This window comes from Haplochromis burtoni, unplaced genomic scaffold, assembly GCF_018398535.1.
Source record: "Haplochromis burtoni strain Fernald_Lab_line unplaced genomic scaffold, NCSU_Asbu1 Contig_33, whole genome shotgun sequence".
Taxonomy (NCBI): Eukaryota; Metazoa; Chordata; class Actinopteri; order Cichliformes; family Cichlidae; genus Haplochromis; species Haplochromis burtoni.
The window spans coordinates 2277139-2287513 of record NW_024582394.1 but is presented as its reverse complement, the minus strand read 5'-3'; positions in this window follow the sequence as shown (position 1 = coordinate 2287513).

Sequence of the window (10375 nt, the reverse complement as noted above, 5' to 3'; positions counted from 1 at the left end):
TATTTCTTACCATCACACCTTGTACTTTTCCAGTCTGTTGTTGTCCAATCCCAACTTTTTTGAGATGTGTTGTTTTTTTCATTTAATAAATAAATAAATAAATAAATAAATAAATGAAATGTCTCACAATTCTTTTGTTTTCTATGTCTTATATAATTCAAATATGGGGTTATGAGATCTGAAAATCATTGAATTCTGTATTTATCTTCAGTTGATACAATGTCCCAATTTTTTTCAGAAGTGGGTTTAGAAACATTTCTGAATGAAAAATGATAATGCAAGTGATACAATAGAGACATGAATTAGGTGCTAATAGTACACATATATGGCCGGAGTAAGTTGAGCCACAAAAGAAAAACAGATCGATTGGTGAATTAGGATGGTGACCAAGGCTGCCAGATACAAGCTGGGATCAACAACATAAAATATTAATTTCTTTCTTTCTCTTTCTGATTTTGAGACACAATCATATTTGCATAAACAACCATATTTCCAGCCCTTTCAAGTAACCTTCTAAGCAATATTAGCACCTTATGAATGACAATGTTTTGTGAATATTTGAATCTGGAGCTTACGCAGTGCTTACAGATTTTCTTGCTATGACAAATGTCTGTGCTTCTTTGATTTAGACATTAAAGAACCTGGATGTGAGCCTACAATCTTTTCACCCTATATTCATGGAATTCATCTCTTCCACTTTAATGAAGTAGCTTCGTTGCTAATCTAGCTGTCATCCATACATGTTTGTTTCTGACAGCTTTGTCTCTTCTAGTCAAGAATGCTGGGGTTTTCAACCTTAACATTCTCCATTAATTTCTACAAGTTTTCACTCCACTAGCTTCCTGCTGCATTTTGCATCTGGTTCAAAACTTCAGATCTCCAAGCTTTGGTCATACCCTATAAACCAATGTACTGTCACTCAGAAGACCTTTTGGTTGCTCATCTCAGTCAAGGTTATTCTCTGCTCTATGGGTGATGGACGAATGAACTAAAAACAATCCACAGAACACACAGTTCCTGCCAATCTTTTACTGTGGGCTAGAAATCCTCCCACACATCATGCCAACAGTTACTAACATCTTATTTTCTTTCAAAAACTGACAAAAAAAAATCCATCTTTTGTTCCCATCACTGCAAAATGCATTAAACAAAAGTGTCTGTTAGAATGTAATTTAGTTTTAATCATTGTATCAACAGTTAAACTGTAAATTCTCTTCACATTCCTAGATTCAAAAATGTTTTATATGTGAAAAAGTGACTAATAGGACAAAAATAGAGAAAGGAGAGGTTATTGTAAGTAGGTTTCCTGACACAATACATTGCAATGGGTTCCACTACAAATGATACTCAGGGAGGCGTAATGGTTTACTAATAATACTACAATACCAGAATCCACTTTTGTAGCCAAGTTACAAAGCGGTAAGTAGGGATGTAAAACATCCTAAGGCATCTATTGAAAGTAAGGGATAAGTGAAGTGGGAAGGGTAAGCAGATTCCACTGGATCACTGAGACCATGTAGTGTGTGGGAAGGGAACAGACTGCTAAGAGGGGCTATTGATGATTTATGTATAGAATAGGCAGAACAGAATTTCTTATAAAGAAACCAAACTGATGTTGTGATGTCTTAGAGATCAGTTTAACTTTGAGCTTTGTCGTAAATTGCTGGTAAATTCTGCAAGGGTGGCCAACATGAGTGTGACAAACCCAATGAGGCAAAACTTGCAGAACTTGAATGGACAGTCTCCAGTATATGACAGAGAACAGAAGAGTTTCACTGTATCTTTGAATGTATCTTTTATGCACAAAAAAACTGAGCCAAGAAATGGAAGGACTTCTTTTTCTGATTATATTTGACATATACGTTCAGCCAATATGTTCTCAGGAAAACTGAAAAGTGCTGCATTTTATACCATTTAGGTTTCTCTTCACTCAGAATACTGCCTTAATACAGAATACAGTCTTGTTGGCAGCAAAAGATGCTGGGCGCTCACAGACCGGCAGTGAGCGGGTGCTCACAGAGACTTGGGTGGCCTCCGCAAGAGACACTGCCCTGTTGTTGGGTTGTAGCCCGGTGGGGGGGAGTAGGTAGGTTCGGCCGGATGGCTCCCCGGCCTCAGTTGAGCGAAGAGTATGTGTGGTGGGGCGTGGTCTGTGGTGCCATGCAGACGCACCTGCACAACATCTGTAGATCACGCCCGCGGTGTTAAAGAGCATTGTTGTGGTGTGATGCACGTACAGAGTGGGCCATTTATATGGATACATCGTAATAACATGGGAATGGTTGGTGATATTAAAGTCCTGTTTGTGGCACATTAGTATATGTGAGGGGGCAAACTCCTCAAGATGGGTGGTGACCATGGTGGCCATTTAGAAGTCGGCCATCTTGGATACAACTTTTGTTTTTTCAATAGGAAGAGGGCCATGTGACACATCAAACTTATTGGTAATGTCACAAGAAAAACAATGGTGTGCTTGGTTTCAATCGTAACTTTATTCTTTCATGAGTTATTTACAAGTTTCTCTTTGTTCACAGCCATTGACATGTCAAAGAGGTTAACACGTGAGGAGCGGATCGAAATTGTGTTGATATCTGGTGAACGCAGTAACCGGGTCATTGCAGCAGATTTCAATGCAAGACACCCTACGAGACCACCCATCTCCCATGCTACAGTTAGCAAACTGCTTGCTAAGTTTCGTGAAACTGGTTCAGTGTTGGATTTGCCAAAATGTGGACGCAAGAAAACTGTCACTAATGAAGAAACATCAGTGGCTGTCCTAGCTTCATTCAGCAAGAGCCCACAGCGTAGCACTCGCCGCATGTCACTGGAGAGTGGCATTAGTCGAACATCCCTTCGGCGGATATTAGCTACTCACAAATGGCACCCTTACAAACTCCAGCTACTGCAGCATCTCAACGAGGATGACCCAGATCGGCGCACAGAATTTGCAGAATGGGCAAAACAAAAATTGGAACAGGACCCTCAGTTCACGCAGAAGATTTTGTTCAGTGATGAGGCAAACTTTTATGTGAATGGTGAAGTTAACAAACAAAACCACCGCTATTGGTCTGACACTAACCCACATTGGATGGATCCCTCCAAGACTGTTGGAACAACAAAAGTGATGGTTTGGTGTGGTATATGGGGTACAACGATAGTGGGTCCATTCTTCATCAATGGAAACCTCAAGGCCACTGGATATTTGAAATTGCTACATGATGATGTGTTTCCCTCTTTATGCACTGAAGCTGGCACGTTCCCTGAGTTTTTCCAGCAAGATGGTGCACCACCACATTATGGGTGCCAGGTCCGAGCATTCCTAGATGAACAGTTTCCTGGAAAGTGGATTGGTCGTCGTGGGCCAGTTGAATGGCCCCCAAGGTCTCCCGATCTGACCCCCTTAGACTTTTATCTTTGGGGTCATCTGAAGGCAATTGTCTATGGTGTGAAGATACGAGATGTGCAGCACCTGAAACTACGGATACTGGATGCCTGTGCTGGCATTTCTCCTGCGGTGTTGCTATCAGTGTGTGAAGAGTGGGAGAAGAGGGTTGCATTGACAATCCAACACAATGGGCAGCACATTGAACACATTTTATAAGTGGTCAGAAACTTGTAAATAACTCATGAAAGAATAAAGTTACGTTGAAACCAAGCACACCATTGTTTTTCTTGTGACATTACCAATAAGTTTGATGTGTCACATGGCCCTCTTCCTATTGAAAAAACAAAAGTTGTATCCAAGATGGCCGACTTCTAAATGGCCACCATGGTCACCACCCATCTTGAGGAGTTTGCCCCCTCACATATACTAATGTGCCACAAACAGGACTTTAATATCACCAACCATTCCCATGTTATTACGGTGTATCCATATAAATGGCCCACCCTGTAGAATGAATAAAGATGGCTCAAAACACAGATCTGTGGTCCTGCTGTGCCTTATTCACACCACACCTGGATTTGTCAGTTTTACACTCACAACCCAAACTTCCCACTCAACCACATACCAAAGTTCCTGTTTTGGGTTCAGGTCTGGAGCCTTTTGGCTCAGTGATATCAGTGTTTATGAAAAGAGACTGAGACATTTTTAGCTCTTTTAGTTCCTTTCAATGTTACAATGGTACCACCAAAAGTCAAGTCTGCCACTGCACTGAACAAAGCAGAGTGCAGTACAAGTTTGCCATCTGGAGAACACTAGCCGATACTGTTAGATTGAACTTTGGTGGTCTTTATGTGTACCATGTGCACCTGCTCCCTGTCAGTCTCAATTTCTATTGGTCAATGTTTGCATATAATGATGGTACAGCTAGAGTGCAGCAGCCAGTGCAACTACAATTTTGGGCCACCCTGTGAACCTAGCAGCTTAGGTTAGCACAGAGCATACCATTTTCTACATGAAGGGTCAATAAGTTAATTAAACAATGAAGTAGTGTAGCAACAACAATCAGCAGCTAGTTGAGAATATTTTGGTCTTGAATCACCACATTCCCCAACATTTATTTCTGTTCACTCTCAGTTGTTTAGACAGATAGGATGTTGAACTAAAGAACTAAAATGTCAGCCATGCAAAAAAAGAAAATCTTCTGGGAGCTACAAGTTGAAAGAATAGTCATCCAATTATCCGAGCTAACTTCTTGGTACTTTGAACAAAGTCTGGCCATTCATCTTTTATTTCTGTATTTAATAAGGAATGTGTCATGAAAACTGTTGCTTACTAATGTCTTTTTTTTTGTTTTTTGTTTGCACCAAATTAGGTATCATTAACAGTTCCATGAGATTGGACAATTAAATAGTAAATACATAAAGTCCAACCAAAATAATATGTTAACTCAAATCGCTCAGATCTTAACTCAATCAAGCTTCTGCTGAATGTGCCAGAACAAGCCCAACAGCCCAAGGTCCCCACCAAAGGTTCAGATCTGCCAAATTAAACAATTACTTGTGGACAATTGGTGTATAGCAGTGACAACTCACCTGATCTATTACTAATGTGCTAACAGTAATATATTAGTTAGTTACTTAGTTGTTTAATTAATTAAATCAATTAATACGCCACTTTGCTAATCCTGGTTAAATTTTGTATTTTATGTTTTTCATTTATGATAAGATGAAAAAATACTGTTAAAAGCCTTTTGTTAATTGTCTTGTTTCCACAGAGAGTATCTGTCTGAATCCATGTTCTAATTAAATCATTTTGGAGGTATTTAAAAAATGATATGCCTCTCATCTGGAGAAGCTGCACCATAAGAAGAAAAACTGTAATATATAAAAGTAGTGCACTTTAAAAAGTAGATTTAAAAACTTAACATGACATTTAGTCATGAGTGCAAATTATAAACTTATCTTAAAGGCTGAACCATGATTGAGTTTAAATCACACTTGGATTCACAATGAGATAAAGATGCCTGCCCATATCTCTAAACGTGATCTCATCTCTTCTACTCTATAATTTAGCCATGACTTTTAGATATTTATGTTGTTTAATAAATCATTAAATTTTCTACTTCAAGTAATAAAATGCTTCATATAAAATTCATACTTGTGGACAATGGTGCTATTTCAACTGTATAAACAATTATTCTGTTCCACCAGAGGAAATATTGCTGTTACTTCTGGTGGGGAGCAGTGTAAAACTTTGTCTCTTTGCCTCAATTTATGAGTCCATTCATCATTAAACAATTACATAGGCAAAGAATTCAATTTTCCTCCTCTCATTTCTTTTTTCATGACTGTGTTTCCCAGAAAGGGCAAAAACATAATTACAGAATGCAGCAACACGCTAACAAAGAAATATCGACTGCTGGCTTACAGGCAAACATTGGGTGTAAATTGTGAAGGGGTTTTTTTTGCTAATAATTTTTTTTTTTTTGGTCCTTTATCCCGGAGACGTTTTCACTGCTGTCTTGCAATGTGACAAAGGTTTTTTTTAAAAAGAAGGGAACAACTCTTCCACTTTCTCAGTCCCTTGAATTTACCTTTGTCTTGAGAGAAAACACTAAAAAAGCTGTTTCTCTAGCAGATCAACAATGGCATAATGAAGAGGAGGCACTGTGTGTGCATGCTTTTATTCCACGTGCCAAAGAATTTAAGCACCGAGTGCTGTCTTTCATTAGGAATGCACATTTATTTCATATTAGTGAATGCTTGAATGTTTATAGAAGATGCATAGCAGCAAACGCATGCCTTCCTATTCTGCAGCCAGCCACAATTCTTGGACGTCAGGTTGGAACTGGAGTCGGCTCACATGGGAGCTCATTTGGCAGACCAGCCTGCCACCGGGGAGCCTACTGAAAGCACACACAGCCAAGGCTCCAGCTACAACCAGCTCCACTCTCTTGTGAAACCAAAACCACACAGCTTTCGCTTTCTACGCTGTCTTTTTCTTACTTCAGTTGTTTCCATTGCATTCTGTGGGCTGTGGAGTCTGGTAACGTATCAAAAATGTGGTATGTAATTTAAAAACCACAGAGATTTCTGCAAGCATATGATGATCCCCCCCCCATTTTTTTTCTATTCCTGGGACTGTTTGTTTTGCAGATATGTGTATTTATAGAGACTAGAAAGATAAGCTTTCCTCATCCATCAATACAACTGTTTCATCAAAAAACACAACATATTGATTAATTCATTCTTAGCTGGTGTTTCAGATTCATGAGATTAAGGCTACGTTCACACTGCAGGTTTTAATGCTCAATTCAGATTTTTTGATCAAATCACACTACAAATAAAATGTGACAGGAAACACGCTCTAGTGTGAACCCTCAAAGCGGCCAAAAGAAGACTTCACACTCAACGCGCTCTGTTTAGACCCAGACCAAACAGTATTCTTTGACTGATGGCCGTTAATATAAAGACTTGCTTTGGACTTCACGTTTCCCAATTTTGCTTTAAGTTGTTTTGTTATTTACATGTGGCCTAATAATTATCCTTATTGCTGTTTTAGAGAGGAGCGGTACTTCAAAGGATAGTTGCAGATTTCTGTCAAAATCTGCAGATTATACAGTACAAATAAAACATTCACGTTTCTCCATCGTTGTCTTCCCAACAGTTTCACTGGATGGCCAGGAAGCGTTCGCGATGTCTTCTCCGGGGCTGATAATTGGCGTCTGTCTTGTGTCGGTGACGTAAAAGACGGATTTAATGCGACATGACCATTCAAACAGCAGTCGCTTTCTAAAACATCAGATATGTATCGGATTCAGTACCACATACGAAAGTGACCCAGATCGGATTTGAAAATATGGGATTTGTGCCGTTCACACTGTCATACCATGATCGGATAGATGGGTCGCAAAGGGTCAAAAAAGTGGGATTTGATGCGCTTTCGCCTGCAGTGTGAACGTAGCCTTAGACACAGAAATGTGTGTGTGTATGTGCAGGCCTTAATTTACATGTATAGTTGTTTAGAAGCACCATGTGATGATTCATGAAGTTTTCATGAGACAGCTTCTATAGCACTAGTAATCTATAGTGTCTGCATTTGTAGCATAGCTTCAGGGCTTGTTCCTACAGTTGCAGAATATACATTCTTATATTAAAACAAAACAAAACAAATGTCTGTAGTTTCCAGACCTGATTTTGGATACAGCATTATCAACAGGAGCCCTGTAATGGACTGATGACCTGTACAGGGTGTACCCCACCTCTTTCCCTTTATAGTTTTCTTTTTTACAGTACTTGTCGTTCGACTAAGTACCTACAGCACTAATAGAGTTTTCTTCTGTTGCACATTGGATGTAATAAAACCAGGGCAGAGCATTTCATGCAAGCTATGGGGATGAAAGAGTGTTTCTGGTCTTATTATACAAGATATAATAATAATGATAACTTGCTAATGTTCAGTATCATTGTAATCTTGGAAGAAAGTCAGTGGGGGGTTCTGACTTAATGCCTTTGTTAGTAAATGACATCAAACATGTATTTTGATCTTCTTTGATGTGACATTAGAAATGATGTTTGTTTCTTTATAAAAAAACATAAAGAGTTGTAAAGAAAGAAATACGAGATATCTTTCCCTACATATTTTAGTGATACTTGATAAAATAAAAACTTTTGAAGTGTCTCCGAGCTTTTGGAACCTGTATGTCATCACAGTTTTAATGGCCAAGGTAAGTAATGTATTTGATTGATTTAGAATTATGGTAATATGTCAGTCTTTCATTTTCTGAGCCAAGAACTGCATTAGTCAAATTAGGCTGAGACTCTCATCTGTTCTGAAAAAATTATCCTCAGTAATTCGTCTGAAAATAAGAGTGGTCAGATCAGTCAATAACTGATAAGAGGGGTACAAACAGAAAGTGCTAATAGCTTTTCATATGCAATTCAAATGCTTTAGTCCAGTTTAAATGCATTCAGTTAATATAAATTGATCACCAAAACACCAAATTATTGTGGACATATCCACAGAAATGTATTTTAAACATTTGGCAATTGTTATATTTTTTTACATGGCTTATAATTGTGCATTTAGAAATCTTTGGTTTGAATCATATCTGAAATGGTAAATGGCCTGTATTTGTATAGCGCTTTTTCTAGTCCCTAAGGACCCCAAAGCGCTTTACACAACCTGTCATCCACCCATTCACACACACATTCACACACTGGTGATGGCAAGCTACATTGTAGCCACAGCCACCCTGGGGCGCACTGACAGAGGCGAGGCTGCCGGACACTGGCGCCACCGGGCCCTCTGACCACCACCAGTAGGCAACGGGTGAAGTGTCTTGCCCAAGGACACAACGACCGAGACTGTCCAAGCCGGGGCTCGAACCGGCAACCTTCCGATTACAAGGCGAACTCCCAACTCTTTAGCCACGATCGCCCCGTTATGAATCATATCCGAGTTGCTATAGTGACATACTGCCTGTTAATTAAGACCGGTACCTATTTTTAAAAAATAAGGATGAAACCCCGGTGGCACAGTTTCATGCTGCCTCATAGCACAAAGATCCTGGGTGGAATTTTCTGTGTCATTTCACCACAATCCAGACATGCACACTAAGCTAATTGCTGATTATGATCTGAGCATTGTGTGGACCTTCTGTATTCTTTAGACATTTCATTTAGTGTATAAAAAAAGATATCAAAATAAAAGGTGTGTTTGGTATTTGACCTACAAAACAAAGTTAACCTTGTTTCTTTTGTATTTTTGGTCAAGTTGTACCATTTGGTGCTCTCATTTCGTAAGCAGCCCAGAGGACTACAGGCTTGGAAACTTAGTCTAAAGACTCTACCTTTAGACAAGTGTGGAAGAAGAAATTAGTCACTCTTGATGTCTCATACAAATATACTTTAGACAAAAACATGTTAAGCAGGGTGAAGTAAAGTAACTGAATTCATTTTTTAAGTTTGGTTGCTCTGCAGTTGATGGAGGAGGAACCAATTTGGAAGTCGCTATTTCTTTTACTCTTCATCACAAGACACAAATGCAACATAAATGTGAGGTTCAGTATATTAAGTATAACTGCTGAAGCTATATAATATAAATGCCAGTTTTGGGGGGTACTTCCTATTTTAATTTTCTTATTTGGCACATACATAATGGCACCTGTGAATTTCTCTTTAAATGCTGATGCTCTCTAAACTTTGCCTTTCTTATTGTCACTTTGGATTAAGACATGTAATACAATTCAGTGCACTAAAGCTTGTTCCATGATTCCAACTTACAATTGTACTTAGTTTGCTATGATTTTATATAGCCCTGCCTACATTAACACATTGATAAATTATTTATAGACCATTTCAATCTGTTTTACTCTGATACTAAATTACTCAAATGTTTGAAATAATAAACTTTTTCTATGACTGAAGTTTCACTCAACCCCAAGGAGTTGACTGGCTGGCCTGGAATCACTATTATCCAACACAATGCCAACGGGCATCATGCATAGGTAAAAATACAATGGTTCTTACATTTTTAATAACATACACAGTTATTACTTATACATACCAGTATTATAACCCTCATATCCCTGTAACAGTCACACCCAGAGGCTGTGCAAAAGCAACAGCAATATATATATGGTGTTCCACATTTAGGTAATTTGTTTATTTTTTTCAGCTCATCTTAAATCTTCCTGCTGCAGCCAAGACATTTTTAAAAAAGGGGCATGTTTTACTTTGCAGGCAAACTGCTTCTGTTTTCATCTTCAATTTACATTGTGTAAGTTGGATAATGGAACAACCCGAGTTGTATTACATATTTTCATCTAAAGTGACAATAACAAAGGCATAGTTTACATGTTTAGACATCATCCCCATCTGAAGAATGAATTCACAGTATACATTTGTATTTGCACAAATAGGGCAATAAAAACACAAAAAATGTCCAGAACTGACATTTCTCATCATACAACCAGCCAGTCAAAATAAA